Here is a 13,315-nt window from a genome sequence, read left to right on the forward strand (position 1 = left end):
TCTTCATAAGGCTGCCCGCTCTTGTCGATGTGACAGTGTGAGCCGGCGTCGGCCTCTTTTAAATAACTGATGGGAAAAATTTACTTTGATGGAAGGCTTGGATGGTTGTTCATTAGGTAAAAACATGCGTTGGGGTGTCCACAGCTATTTTGGACACCTCCGCCGCTACATAAATTTTCACGAGATTACCAATGCCCTAATGGCTCATCATAGGCACACCTTCCCGATCGCCACTAGTTGTATCCATGAGGTCGCCCTCTGCGCTGTAGGGACGGACTTTTTCCTTTTTCGGACTTTTTCGCCTCTTTGAGGGATTGCATGTTGCATCCTCGGGCAGCTATCTGGACGTTGACCACCTCATCCTTCTCGTCTTTGGAGACGAGCTTATGCGCTTCCCCCCGGTCCGAGACATACATCAGTGTTAGGGCCCGGATGGACATCACTGCGTCGGCCTCGCTCAGGGTGACTCGGCCTATGAGAACGTTGTAGGCGGACGAGCCGTCGATGACCACGAACTCGGCTAGGACGTTTTTAGCCGCATTCTTTTCGCCGAACGTCACCGGGAGTCCGATTGATCCCGGTACCCAGGCCGCCCCGAGAAGCGTATAGGGGTTGGTGCAGGGGCTCAAGTCCTTGATCTTCAGGCCGAGGCCGAGAAAGCACTCTCTGAACATGATGTTCGTGTATGCGCCTGTGTCAATCAGGCACCTCTTGACCAGGTGGTTGGATATGTCCAAATTGACTACAAGCGGGTCGCTGTGAGGAGCGATGACCCCTTCGTAGTCCTTTCTTCCAATAGTCATATCGGGGATATTTGCAGAGGGGATCCCTGAGTTGGGCACAAAGTTGATGGCCTGATATAGCTCGTTCAGGTGTCGTTTGTGCCCATGAGCGGACCCTCCGTTTTCGTTGCCCCCGATGACAACATGAATCACTCCTATCCGCTCGAAGACGGACTTCTTATCTGAACTGCCGGCGTCAGTCTTTTGGCCTTTTGCAACGTACTTGCCGAGGCTTCCTTCCTGGATCGGTTCCTCTATGGCATTCTTCGAGATGGCGGCGATCGTTGGTTAAATGGCGGTGTGGCCGTGGTACTCACGATCGCGGCTCGTGTCACCGTCACTTTTTGGCTTGGGGGTCTCTCCCACTCGGCCCTCGTTTTGCTCGGGGCGAAGACCTCGCGCCGATACGACGAGAGGGGTTTTTCACTATACCGCCTCCGGTGGTACGTTCTCGAATTCCATCCGGCGCCCGCCGACTCACATTTCCGGTCGGATCATCCGACCGTGACCTATTATTCTCACGGCGTCTTTCATCGGACCGCGACCCGTTGTTGTCACGGCGTTTTCGTCTGGGCCGTCCTCCCGCGACTCTTCTTTTCTGAGTGCTCGGCCTCGCTGGGATCTACCCAGGTCTTGTGATAGTCCTCCACCTTGATGGCTTGGTCGGCCAACTTCCCTGGCGGCGTCCAAGCCCGGCCTCCGCTCTTGATGAGCTCATTTTTAAGGCTCCCCTTGGGAGGCCCTTCATCGCCGCGAAGGCCGCCAACTCGGGATTAATTTCTCGAATCTGCTGGACCTTTCCATCAAACCTCTTCACATAGCTCCGGAGAGACTCGCCTCCCTCCTGTCTGATAGTCAGGAGGTCAGATGTCTCTACGGCTCTTCTCTTGTTGCAGGAATACTGGGCTAGGAAAGCGTCCTTCAGGTCGGCGTAATAGTACACCGAGCCGTCGGGAAGCCCTTTGTACCGACTCACCGAGCCATCCCATGCAAAGTTGTTGGGAAAACTCGGCACCAGACCTCATCAGGCTGTTCCCATACCGACATGTAAGACTCGAAAGCCTCAGCGTGGTCGGATGGATCACTATCTCCTTTGTATGAAATAGGTGGCAACTTGAGCTTAGTTGGCACCGGACTTCTAGGACGTGGCGTTGAGGGGTCGCCTAACCACGTGTCGAACGACACGCGGCGATCGGCTCCTCACATCCCTAACTGGCTCCTCCCCGTAGCGGGAGGGGCTCCTTCTTCGACTCGGACTTCTTCTCCAACTCTGCTGAGTCGGACTCCTCTGGCTCCTTCGGGGTGAGCCTCGTTCGTGCGGCGGGGACGCTGTCCTCCCGTGAGTGCGGGAAGGACTTAGGTCTACCGCGCCCACTTTGGGCTCCCCCGGCGTCTTGACTGGGTCAGCTTCTCCTAGTGCTCCGTTCAAATTTCTTGGAGTCACGTTTAGGGCCCTGGTCTCCTGGACGGTTTCCGCCGCTCTTGTCGGCGTGACAGTGTGAGCGGCGTATGCATCGATTAGGTCCGGGAGCATTTTCGGTTTCGCTTACGTCAACCACCGTCCCATGATGGTGACCTGGTTGGTGGGTAGCGGCGTGTCGGGTATTATTGGCATCCCGAACTCTGGTTGGATTACTCCGCGGTGGAGGGTCGCACGACTCGAGTTGTTGAAAGCATCATCTTGGTAGAACGCGGTTTAAGTCGGTCCACGACTGCGTCTTGTTGTTTCGACATTTTCTTAGCTTTTTGGGTGGGTTTTTGTTGTTTTTTTTTTTTTTGGTTTGGGAATGAATATGACTAGCTTCTAGTGTCTATCCCCACAGACGGCGCCAATTGTTCCGGGTGTAATTCCAGAGCAAGTATCGTTACCACCCGTGGCTTGTAGAATAATGTCTTGAGTTGAACCCTTCTTGCCTCTATCGTACCTCTCGGCTTCTCCTGCAACAATGAACGAACTGAGGGCTTGGCTTTGTGCCAAGCGTACTCACTCCGACGCTCAAGTCAGTAAACTTAAAGGATTAAGTTGTGTTACTTGGCTAGATATGTATTGTAGAGAGATAAAGAGGATATTACCAGATGAATAGTGTACTTAGGTTAAGTTGTGGGATCCTTTCCTCAATGAAGGTTGAGGAGTATTTATAGACTTTCACCTTTTGTCACGTAGTGGCCAAGTGGCTAGCAGGTGGAAAGACCGTTCTACCCTCGGCCGATGGACCTATGGCAGGCCGGCCGACGGGTCTTGGATATGAGTACGCGGATATGTCTCCCGGCTGGCTAGGTGCCGGTGGGACCAAGGTGACAGGCCGATGGATTGCGTCGGCTAGGCTGTCTGATATGTTGACTTTGCTGTGGATGTCTCTGACCTTGCTCAGTGTGTTGACTTGGTCAACGGTGCAGAATATGCCCCATCAGAAAGTTAAAAAGATTTAATTCCACTATTTATCAAAGTAAAAACGCTCATTATTGATTTGTTTGTGGACTCAAGATTTTTTTATGCAACACTTGATTGTATTATAATTCTTAAATTTTATAATTCTTAAATTAATAACCAATTTATGTATATTTAGCACCCTTTTTTTTATTATGATTTTATCTTAAATAAAATTATTATACTATCGATTGTCTTAAAATAAACATTATAATATCACTACTATAGTAATATATAATACCTTTTATAAATATTTACGTGATTAATATTTGTATGATATTGTTGTAACTAAGGTTTGTCATTAATACAAACTCCTATAAGAACTCTCTAAGATAATTTTTAAGCGATTCAAAAGATTTTGGGTTGATACCCCTAAGTTATGACTCATATTTATAATCATGTGATACCTCACCTCATGATAATCTTCTAATGTGGGACAATTTAACTATTTATATGTAGTATATTTACCACATCTACATTATTTTTTAATGTGGGACAAACAAATATGTGCAAATAATATGATTTACTTATAAAGTACAATGAGAATATCAAATTTTTAAATTTCTTATAATGTAAACTTAAAGATATTTACGTTGTAATTTGTGTCTTGGCAAGTGTGTAAATGAAAATGTTGTATTTGGTCTTGAATGGGGGGAGCGAGTACTATTTATTAATATTCGTTCATTTTTTTTTTAATATTTTTTTGGCAAATGAGATGTATAAGTTTTTATATTGAGATTATAAACATCACTTGAATATAATACATAATATAGAAAAAATATGTATATATCATACTGTGAAGATAATGATATAAACTCTTAAGAACTCTCCAAAACAATAATTAAGAGACTCAAAAGGTTTTTGGTTGGTATATAGGTTCCAATGATGACTCCTATTTATAATCATAGGATCACCCACCTTATGTTAATCTTTCGATGTGGGACAATTTTATAATTTATACTTATTATAATCACCACACTAACATTGTTTTTCGATGTGGACATATAACATATTAAAAGAAGTACACCATCTTTAATATTCGTATGTGCAAATCATATGAAATCTATACTCTAATGAAAGCATTTTTCACCCTGAATCTAATTATATTATCTTCATAATTTTTACAACAACATTTTTTTGCCAAATGAAATGTCAAAGTTTTTATATAAAAATTAGAAACTTCTCATGAATATAAAATAGGAAATATAGATATTATAATAATTAAAAGATTCTCCACTATATTTTTTATGTGGAAAATATTATTTATGAAACTTTCCTAAATTAATTTTTGATGATGTGGACGCTCTAGAATCGCTCGAAAAAACCCTCTTTTATATATATATATAGAGATTGTCACTACTCTTGTCTCCTTGTCAGTTGCCACCCAACTAATGACTATGTTCACCTCTTTCTTAACAATTGTTCAAGGTGTATGAACAATCAGATATATATGCACACATTTATCAGGTCGAATTTTTACGTACATTGTAAATAAAAACTAATCTTCAGTAATTCTTCTTGTTTCCTAACTTTGTCATAATTCATCTCTCATCTTGTAAAATTGTAATATACGCCATATTCTAACTGATCTTGAATGTACAAACATCAAAAATTCAAAACAAATAAATATAATTACAGTTTACGAATTCTAGTATATTAAACCTATTAGAGAAACTGGAAAAGTAATAATGGGGTGAAAAAAATAGAGAGAATGCTTTCTCACCTATGCGATAGGGAAGTGTACTTACCTTTATCGAGCTCAGGTTTGTGAGTCGAGAAACTCAATGATCCTACGTTTTAAAAAAAAAAAGGTTTTACTATTAGTTGTAGTCTCATTTGATTTGACTTTAAACTAAATGAAACATATATACACCATAATCAAAGGATGGGAATTGCACAATCAAAGTATCAAACCCGTTATCAAATAGTGAGAAAACTCCATGACCCTTCGACATTAGATATAAAAGCATCATCGTGAAAAAAAGTCACCACACGATATAGATGGATGGTAAAAACCTTCAACTCTACACCAAATGCATAAATATTCAAAAAATCTAAACAATAATATTACTTTAAACTTATCTAATGGATGAATCATTCAAACAACTTACCCGTTTCAATATTATTCCGCTTTGTACTTTAATGTGCTAGTTCATCTTATTTGATTGAGTATTCTTCTTCAAGCGACTTTCTTCCTGTTTTTGTCATCAAATTTGAAGTTAAAATTTTAAAAAACATATATGTGGAATTTAGCCTATTGAATATGATGTGTGAGTGCTTAAACGAAAAAAAAAAGCGAGAAGATATGAAATAAGCCTACAATATTTGTTACCTAAGTTACGGATTTAGGGAAATCTCAGCCAACCTTTTGATTCCAAAGTTGAAAGACATGCGTGTATAAATTGTTTCCGTGAATTGAATATTTGGTAAGATTAATTGAACCTTAAATTACACAATTTTAGTTATGACAATATGGTAAATAACTAATATCTCATAATTTCCTCTTATAATAATGCTAAGAATCTAGAATTTTTCTCCTATAATCAATCCATATCTTTTTTACTATTATAATTTAGTCATTTTTTTAATATAAAAAGAATATGAAAATAATTTAGCACATTTTTTTAGGTTTATGTTTACGTGATTGCAGATTTTTTCTTTTTAATTTTTTTTTAATTAGAGAGTATGACACATGGCGATTGAATTTGCTGTGACATGTGGCGTACGATGGGGTAGCCGGTTGTTGCTTTATTATAATATATGATGAGAAAAATGACATGTTTTGAGCTAAAAATGGACTTAAATGAAAATTTGTGAATTATGTAAAAATTGTAAACTATCTAGAATTTACCTAAGTATAACTTTATAATAATTTCTTAATAAGTACCTTTCACAAGATTATTCAGTGTAAAATCACTTTATACAAGAATTTGTGTTGAAGTTTAGATTTTTTGAGATTTTATAACCAGGTAAGAAAATGGGACTATAAAAATAACCTAGGATTCTTTCCATTTCTTTTTTATTGTTTCTTATACGGTTAGAGTATAAAGTGAAATCAAAGAGGTAGTTTTCATCTTTTCTTCTTGGCAGCATCATTGACAAGTTAATTTACAATTATTTTATACACGATTATTAAGGTAATAAGAAAGTAATGAATTTATAATTATTAAAAAAATCAAAAAGAACTTTAAATAAGGAGGAAATGTTATGGTCCCCACATGGATTGGTCGGTTTACTATAAAGGAAAAGTGTAAATTATTGATCTAATCACCGAAAAAAACAAAATTGTAAACTATTGACTGAGACAGAGAGAGTATAATTTAAAGATTTTGTTTTTATTGTTTTTTACAATTACACAGTAAATCATGTGTGTGTGTGTGTGAATATTTAGAGTACTAACAACTCCCGCGTAAGTCATGTGGCATTTACTAGTTAAGTTAAACACAGTGAAGATAACGTGTTCGACCTCCATTGTTATAATCTCGGAGTTTGTTAAAAGAGTCTAATAAAAATTGAAGCACAATAAGGAGTGAAAATGACTATATTATGATTAAATTACAAATGAATGAAAATGTACATTTCTTAGCCCATGAGGCCACATTATGAATGTCGAGTTATGTAATTCGTTTATTCATCTAGATGATTATTCATTTCATTTCAATCGTTTATTTTACCATAAATAATAGGATAAACTACTAATTGAGACAAAAGAAGTACTTCGTAAATACTTCCTGGGTTGCATTTTGCTAAAGTAGAGCAAGGGTCGAACTGTATCAAATGATAACAATATGGCTAAGTGCTAAGGGAGCCAAAGTGCCTAATCCTTACCCAACATATATTTCAGGCGAAAGTTACGCTATCTATTTAATGTTAAAGTCATTTTGACTTAACATGACTAGAGAAGAATACAAAAGAGCTTTACATATAATTTAAGCATTACAAAATTGAGAAAGTTGATTTTCAAGCAATTCCACCTTCACTTTTGATTTTTGAACCGTAATCCAATTTTTTTTAACCAAGTTCTCGTATCTTACAACTTAGAAGCTAGGTAGCACCAAAACGGACACGGACACGGACACGGACACGACACGGACACGTGATACGGCATCCCATGAAATTTAGGACACGGGACACGCTATTTAAATTTAATAAAAAAAATATTTTATGGTTATAAATAACGTATAATTTTACTATTGTAATGTATTTTATTCTAAATGTAGTTTATGTGATACTAAATTTAGGTAATTGAAGGTAAAATTCGACCTTAACTATAACTAATTCTAATTTCGCACCCAAACAAATCTTTTAATCAATCTTTTTTGAGAATTTATTCCTCGTGTAAACTATAACATGTTTTGACGTGTGTCCGACGAGTGTCGGGTGTCCGAGTGTCGGACACGGTGTCGGACACGGGACGGCTAGTTAGGAGGAGTGTCCGTGCTACCTAGCTTAGAAGGCGTGAGTTGCTTCATTAACATGGAATACGATGTTTTATAAATAGTACTCACACAGTTAAATATCAAAGCCCGTCTAGCTCAGTTGGTAGAGCGCAAGGCTCTTAACCTTGTGGTCGTGGGTTCGAGCCCCACGGTGGGCGTTTTTTTTGGCTCATGTATTTACTTTCCTCTTAAAAACACATGCAGTTCAATGATGAACGAATAGCACGAGCAAGGCCAAGAGCAACATTTCGAAATTTATTAGTCATTTAAGGAGTACATTACCCATAAGCTAATACACCAATTCTCATTGAAGACGGACACTTTTCGTCAGAAGTTGAAGACGGGCCAAATGTCGTCATTTTAGCAACAAATTGTGACCATTTTAATGACAAATTATTATAGTTTAGAAAATTATTCTGGTAACTTTTTAGGTAAAATAATTACATTTTTGTCTTAAATGGGTCACATTTTACCCCATCTTCACCTTGTAACGAAATGCACCTGTCACAAACAAGACGCTTTAAAGCTAATATAGAAACGAACATCCATGCATGGTGAAAAGTTTAACGTGTAAAATGAGAGGTATTACTTGCGTCTATCTCAATCTCACATGCAATGACTGTCAGCTTTAAGGATTCTTCCCTTGACCCTTATTATTTGTCCATCCACATAGTTTATATTTTATTTTAAATTAAATTTTTATGTAAGCATATGTAAGTGGGTTATTATGAGAAAGAGCCTAGTTGTTTTTGAATATTTGGCTCGATTGCATTTACCGGCTCGTTCCCCCGTCACTCCCGGCTTTGGCCGAGGTGATCGAGGTTTTGGCTCGATTGCATCTTTCGGCTCGTTCCCCCGTCACTCCCGGCTTTGGCCGAGGTGATCGAGGTTTTGGCTCGATTGCATCTTTCGGCTCGTTCCCCCGTCACTCCCGGCTTTAGCCGAGGTGATCGAGGTTTTGGCTCGATTGCATTTACGGCTCGTTCCCCGTCACTCCGGCTTTGGCGAGGGTGATCGAGGTTTTGACTCGATTGCATCTTTCGGCTCGTTCCCCGTCACTCCGGTTTTGGCCGAGGTGATCGAGGTTTTGGCTCGATTGCATTTACGCTCGTTCCCCGTCACTCCGGCTTTGGCCGAGGTGATCGAGGTTTTGGCTCGATTGCATCTTTCGGCTCGTTCCCCGTCACTCCGGCTTTGGCCGAGGTGATCGAGGTTTTGGCTCGATTGCATCTTTCGGCTCGTTCCCCCGTCACTCCCGGCTTTAGCCGAGGTGATCGAGGTTTTGGCTCGATTGCATTTACCGGCTCGTTCCCCCGTCACTCCCGGCTTTGGCCGAGGTGATCGAGGTTTTGACTCGATTGCATCTTTCGGCTCGTTCCCCCGTCACTCCCGGTTTTGGCCGAGGTGATCGAGGTTTTGGCTCGATTGTATTTACTTTGTTCCCGGGCCTCCATTACATACTTGCCGAGGCTCCCTTCCGGATCGCTTCTTGAACGACATTCTTCGATGCTGCGCGATTATCGATTAAGTGACCGTGTGGCGTGGTACTCGCGAAAGATCGCTCGTGTCACCGTCACTCCTCGGCCTGGGAGGTCTTTCCCACTTCTGACCCTCGCTCTTGCTCAGGGCGAAGACCTCGGCAGCAGAGACTCGAAGGCCTCGGCATGGTCGCTTGGCATGTGACCATACCGACATGTGAGACTCGAAGGCCTCGGCATGGTCGCTTGGGTCACCTTCTCCTTTGTATGATATGGGCGGCAACTTTAGCTTAGTCGGCACCGGACGTCAAGGACATAGTCATTGAGGGGTCGTCTTGACCACGTGTCGAACGACACGCGCGATCGCTCCTTGTATCCTTAATCCGGCTCCCCCCCGTGGCGGGTCGGGCTTCTTCTCCGACTCGGTGAGTCGGGCTTTCTCCGACTCGACGAGTCGGACTTCTTTCACTCCTCCTCCTGCGAGGCGGGCCTCGTCGGTGCCGCGGCGACGCTGTCCTCCCGCGGGTGCGGGAAGGATTTAGGTCTACCACTGGCACTCTGGGCTCCTCCGGCGTCTTGACGGGGCCGGCTTCTTCCGTGCTCCATTCAAGTCTCTTGGAGTCACATTCTGGCCCCGGTCTCCCGGACGGGTTCCGCCGCTCTTGTCGGTGTGACAGTGTGAGCCGGCGTACTGACAATTATGTCCAGGAGTAGCTTCAGCTTTGCTGCATCAACCACATGTCCCATGATGGTGACCTGGTCGGCGGGCAGCGGCACAAGTGAGATGGCTGAAAAAGCGTGATGCGCTTCTTGACTATAAACGTGTCTATTGGCAACAAAAATCTCGTATAACCAAAGCAAATTTTGGAGATAACAATACCAAGTTTTTTCAAAGTTATGCCACGATTAGACGTAGTAGAAATGGTATTAAGCGGTTTATTAATAAGAATGGTGCTTGTATTCGATCAAGAACTTATTAAACAAGAAATTTCTGACGAGTTTAAACTTAGGTTTACAAAAAATCAACTTTGTAATTTTGACAAGAATGAGGATTTTAAGTCTATTAGTGGCTTAATTACAGATGAAGATAACAGATTTCTTACAGCTAATATTAGTAGGGAAGAGGTTAAACAAACTGTGTTTAGTTTAGCCGCAGATAAATGTCCAGGTCCCGATGGATTTCCTGCAGAGTTTTTTCAAAAATACTGGGATATTGTAGGAAATTCTGTTACCAAAGCAGTTTTAGCATTTTTTCATTCTGAGAAATTACTAAAAGAAATGAATCATACCTTCATAGCATTGATTCCTAAAATTGAAAATCCTCAAACAGCAAACCATTTTCGTCCGATTAGTCTTTGTTCAACAATTTATAAAATTATTGCAAAAATCTTGACTAATCGTCTTCGAAGTGTCTTGCATAAAATTATACACCCGTTTCAAGGTGCTTTTACACCTAATCGCTTTATTCAAGATAACATTCTTTTAGCACACGAGATTTTTAACTCGTTTAAACGTAAAAAGGGCAAAGGAGGTTGGATTGCAATCAAACTTGATATGGAGAAAGCATACGACAGACTAGAATGGAATTTTATCGAGGAAACTTTTAAGCAAATGGGTTTTAATGCTAAGTGGATTTCATGGATTATGGCATGTATAAACACTGTTTCTTACTCAGTGTTAGTAAATGGAACATCGGGAGACGTTTTTAAACCCACTCGAGGTATTCGACAAGGAGACCCCCTTTCGCCATATATATTTATTATGTGCGCTGAGATTTTAGCAAGATCTCTACAGAAAAATAGTGATGTTAGCTCTAGTGACATTGGTATTAGAATTGGGTCCGGGGTGGAGAAAATTCCTTTTCTCACGTTTGCGGATGACACTATCATTTTCGCTAAAGCCTCTAACCAGAGTTGTAGAACTATTAAGTCTATTTTAGATAAATTTTGCACGATTTCCGGACAATTTGTTAATTTTGACAAATCCACTTTTCAATGCACTAGAAATATTGAGCGTTCTCTTCGTGAATCCTTTAGAGGCATTCTTCATATGAACGAGGAAGCTCATTTGGGTAAGTATTTAGGATGTCCTATAATTGATAGCAGAGTGACTAAAAATACTTTCGAGAACATTATTCAATCTTCTTGCATTCAATTATCGAAATGGAAAGCGAATTCTCTATCTCAAACAGGTAGACTAGTTCTTGTCAATGCTAATTTAGCCGCGAAGGGAACTTTTCAGATGCAAAGCTTCCTCCTCCCTTCATCGATCCATAATAGATTAGATAAGATTAATAGAGACTTTCTTTGGAATAAGAATCCTTCCCAGCGTTCTCCTAATTTGGTTGGTTGGCATAAAGTTTGTTTACCAAAGTCGGTTGGCGGTTTAGGAATTAAATCTTCTGAAGCAGCTAATAAAGCTCTTCAAATGAAACTTTTATGGAAAATTCTTATGGATAAGGAAAGTATATGGGTTAAAGTGGTATCTAAAAAATACTTGAGAAATTGTTCACTATTTGATCATAAGCCTAATTCAGCCTCTTCTTGGCAATGGCGTAAACTAATGAGTCTTCGGACTCTATTTAGAAAAGGACTGAGATGGCAGGTAGGTAATGGTAACAACATTAAGTTTTGGTCTGATAATTGGGTTTTTTCACACCCACTTACAAGCAGTATGGTTGATGATGATAGTAACCGTGATCTTAATCTTTTGGTTAAAGATTTCCTAACCTCGGACAAAGCAATGGGATGTTTGTAAATTATCCAGTTTAGTGAATAACGATATTGTTAATCAGATTACTAACATTCCAGTGCCACATAATGATATTCCAGATACCCTAATTTGGGGGTTGTCCGTAGATGGAAATTTCTCTACCAAAACAGCAACTTGGTTAGCGCAAGGTTTGTTCGATCAAGCTCTTGACAAATGTGAATTTCAGTGGATTTGGAAATTGAATATTCCTCCTAAATTGAAATTTTTTCTTTGGAAAGCATGTGTTGACGGCCTTCCAACGAAAAGTAGACTTCTCAAGAGTCATATTGATGTCCCACCTCATTGTGTTATGTGCAACAACCCTATTGAAAATAAAGATCATTTCTTTTACGAATGTCCCTTGATTAGGTCTGTCATCCAAGACCTGAACATTATTAGTTTCAACGAGTTTTTGTCAAATTATGATACTATTATAAGTCAAAATTTTCTAACGAAACTTAATTATCTCAAGGATTTAATTTCAAAAGATGACTTTATAAAGATTATCTTTATTTGGTGGAATGCATGGTTCCATAGAAATGATATTATCTTTAATAATGTTAATTTAAGTATCAGCAAACTTATTACTTTATGTAATAATAGCACTAAGACATGGAATGTGACTAGATTTAAGGATCTCAACAATCCCGAGGTAGAAGAGTCAGCTAGAAACAATTCTAGTAAGGAAGAGATTTGGTGGGAAAAACCTACAAACGGATTCCTAAAGCTAAATTTTGACGGATCCAGAATAGAAGGTAATAAAGCTGCTTTAGGATATTCTTTAAGAGATCACAATGGTAAAGTCGTTTTGTTGGGAGCAAAAAAGTGCGGATCCAATAGTATCCTTGTTGCGGAAGCACTTGCTTTAAAAGAAGGTATTTTAGCAGCTAAATACTTAGGAATCTCAAAGTTAATTGTGGAGGGTGATAACTTATGTGTTATTAACTCGATTCGAGGTACTTGGCAAATTCCGTGGGAAATTTCTAGTATTATCAAGGATGTGAAATTAGACCTTCATTTTTTCGATGAAGTGATAATTAAACATTGCTTCCGTGAAGCCAACAAGGTTGCTGACTTCATGGCTTCAGTTGGACATTCATGTCCAACTCTTTCGAGGTGGTTTGATAGCCGGTGGCTTCAACTTACCTCCCTCATTCGAAAGGATGAGATAGGTTGGTCCTACCCTAGAGGATCAACCTAGTTTTCTTACCTAATCAAAAAAAAAAAAAAAAAAAAAAAAAAAGTGGGTTAGCGAGTTTCACATTCATTATCCACAACAAAATCTATGTATAAAACGAATAGCTAACCTAACAATAATATTAACACTCCCTCGAAATCTTGAATCCTCAATTCTCATTATGACGTTTGAATCTCTAGTTGTTCCGGGTATAATTCCGGAGCAGGATTTGTTTACCACGTAAGCTTGATGAATGACGT

The 13,315-nt window shown here is 40.0% G+C and overlaps 1 non-coding gene across 1 annotated transcript; it reads left to right on the plus strand.

Annotated features, from left to right (window-relative positions):
* The first annotated feature begins 7,734 nt into the window (after positions 1-7,734).
* Positions 7,735-7,807, plus strand: TRNAK-CUU (transfer RNA lysine (anticodon CUU)). Its single transcript has one exon. It is a non-coding gene; the product is annotated as a tRNA-Lys (tRNA).
* The last annotated feature ends 5,508 nt before the right edge of the window (positions 7,808-13,315 follow it).

The sequence above is a fragment of the Silene latifolia genome, chromosome 7 (assembly GCF_048544455.1).
Source record: "Silene latifolia isolate original U9 population chromosome 7, ASM4854445v1, whole genome shotgun sequence".
NCBI lineage: Eukaryota > Viridiplantae > Streptophyta > Magnoliopsida > Caryophyllales > Caryophyllaceae > Silene > Silene latifolia.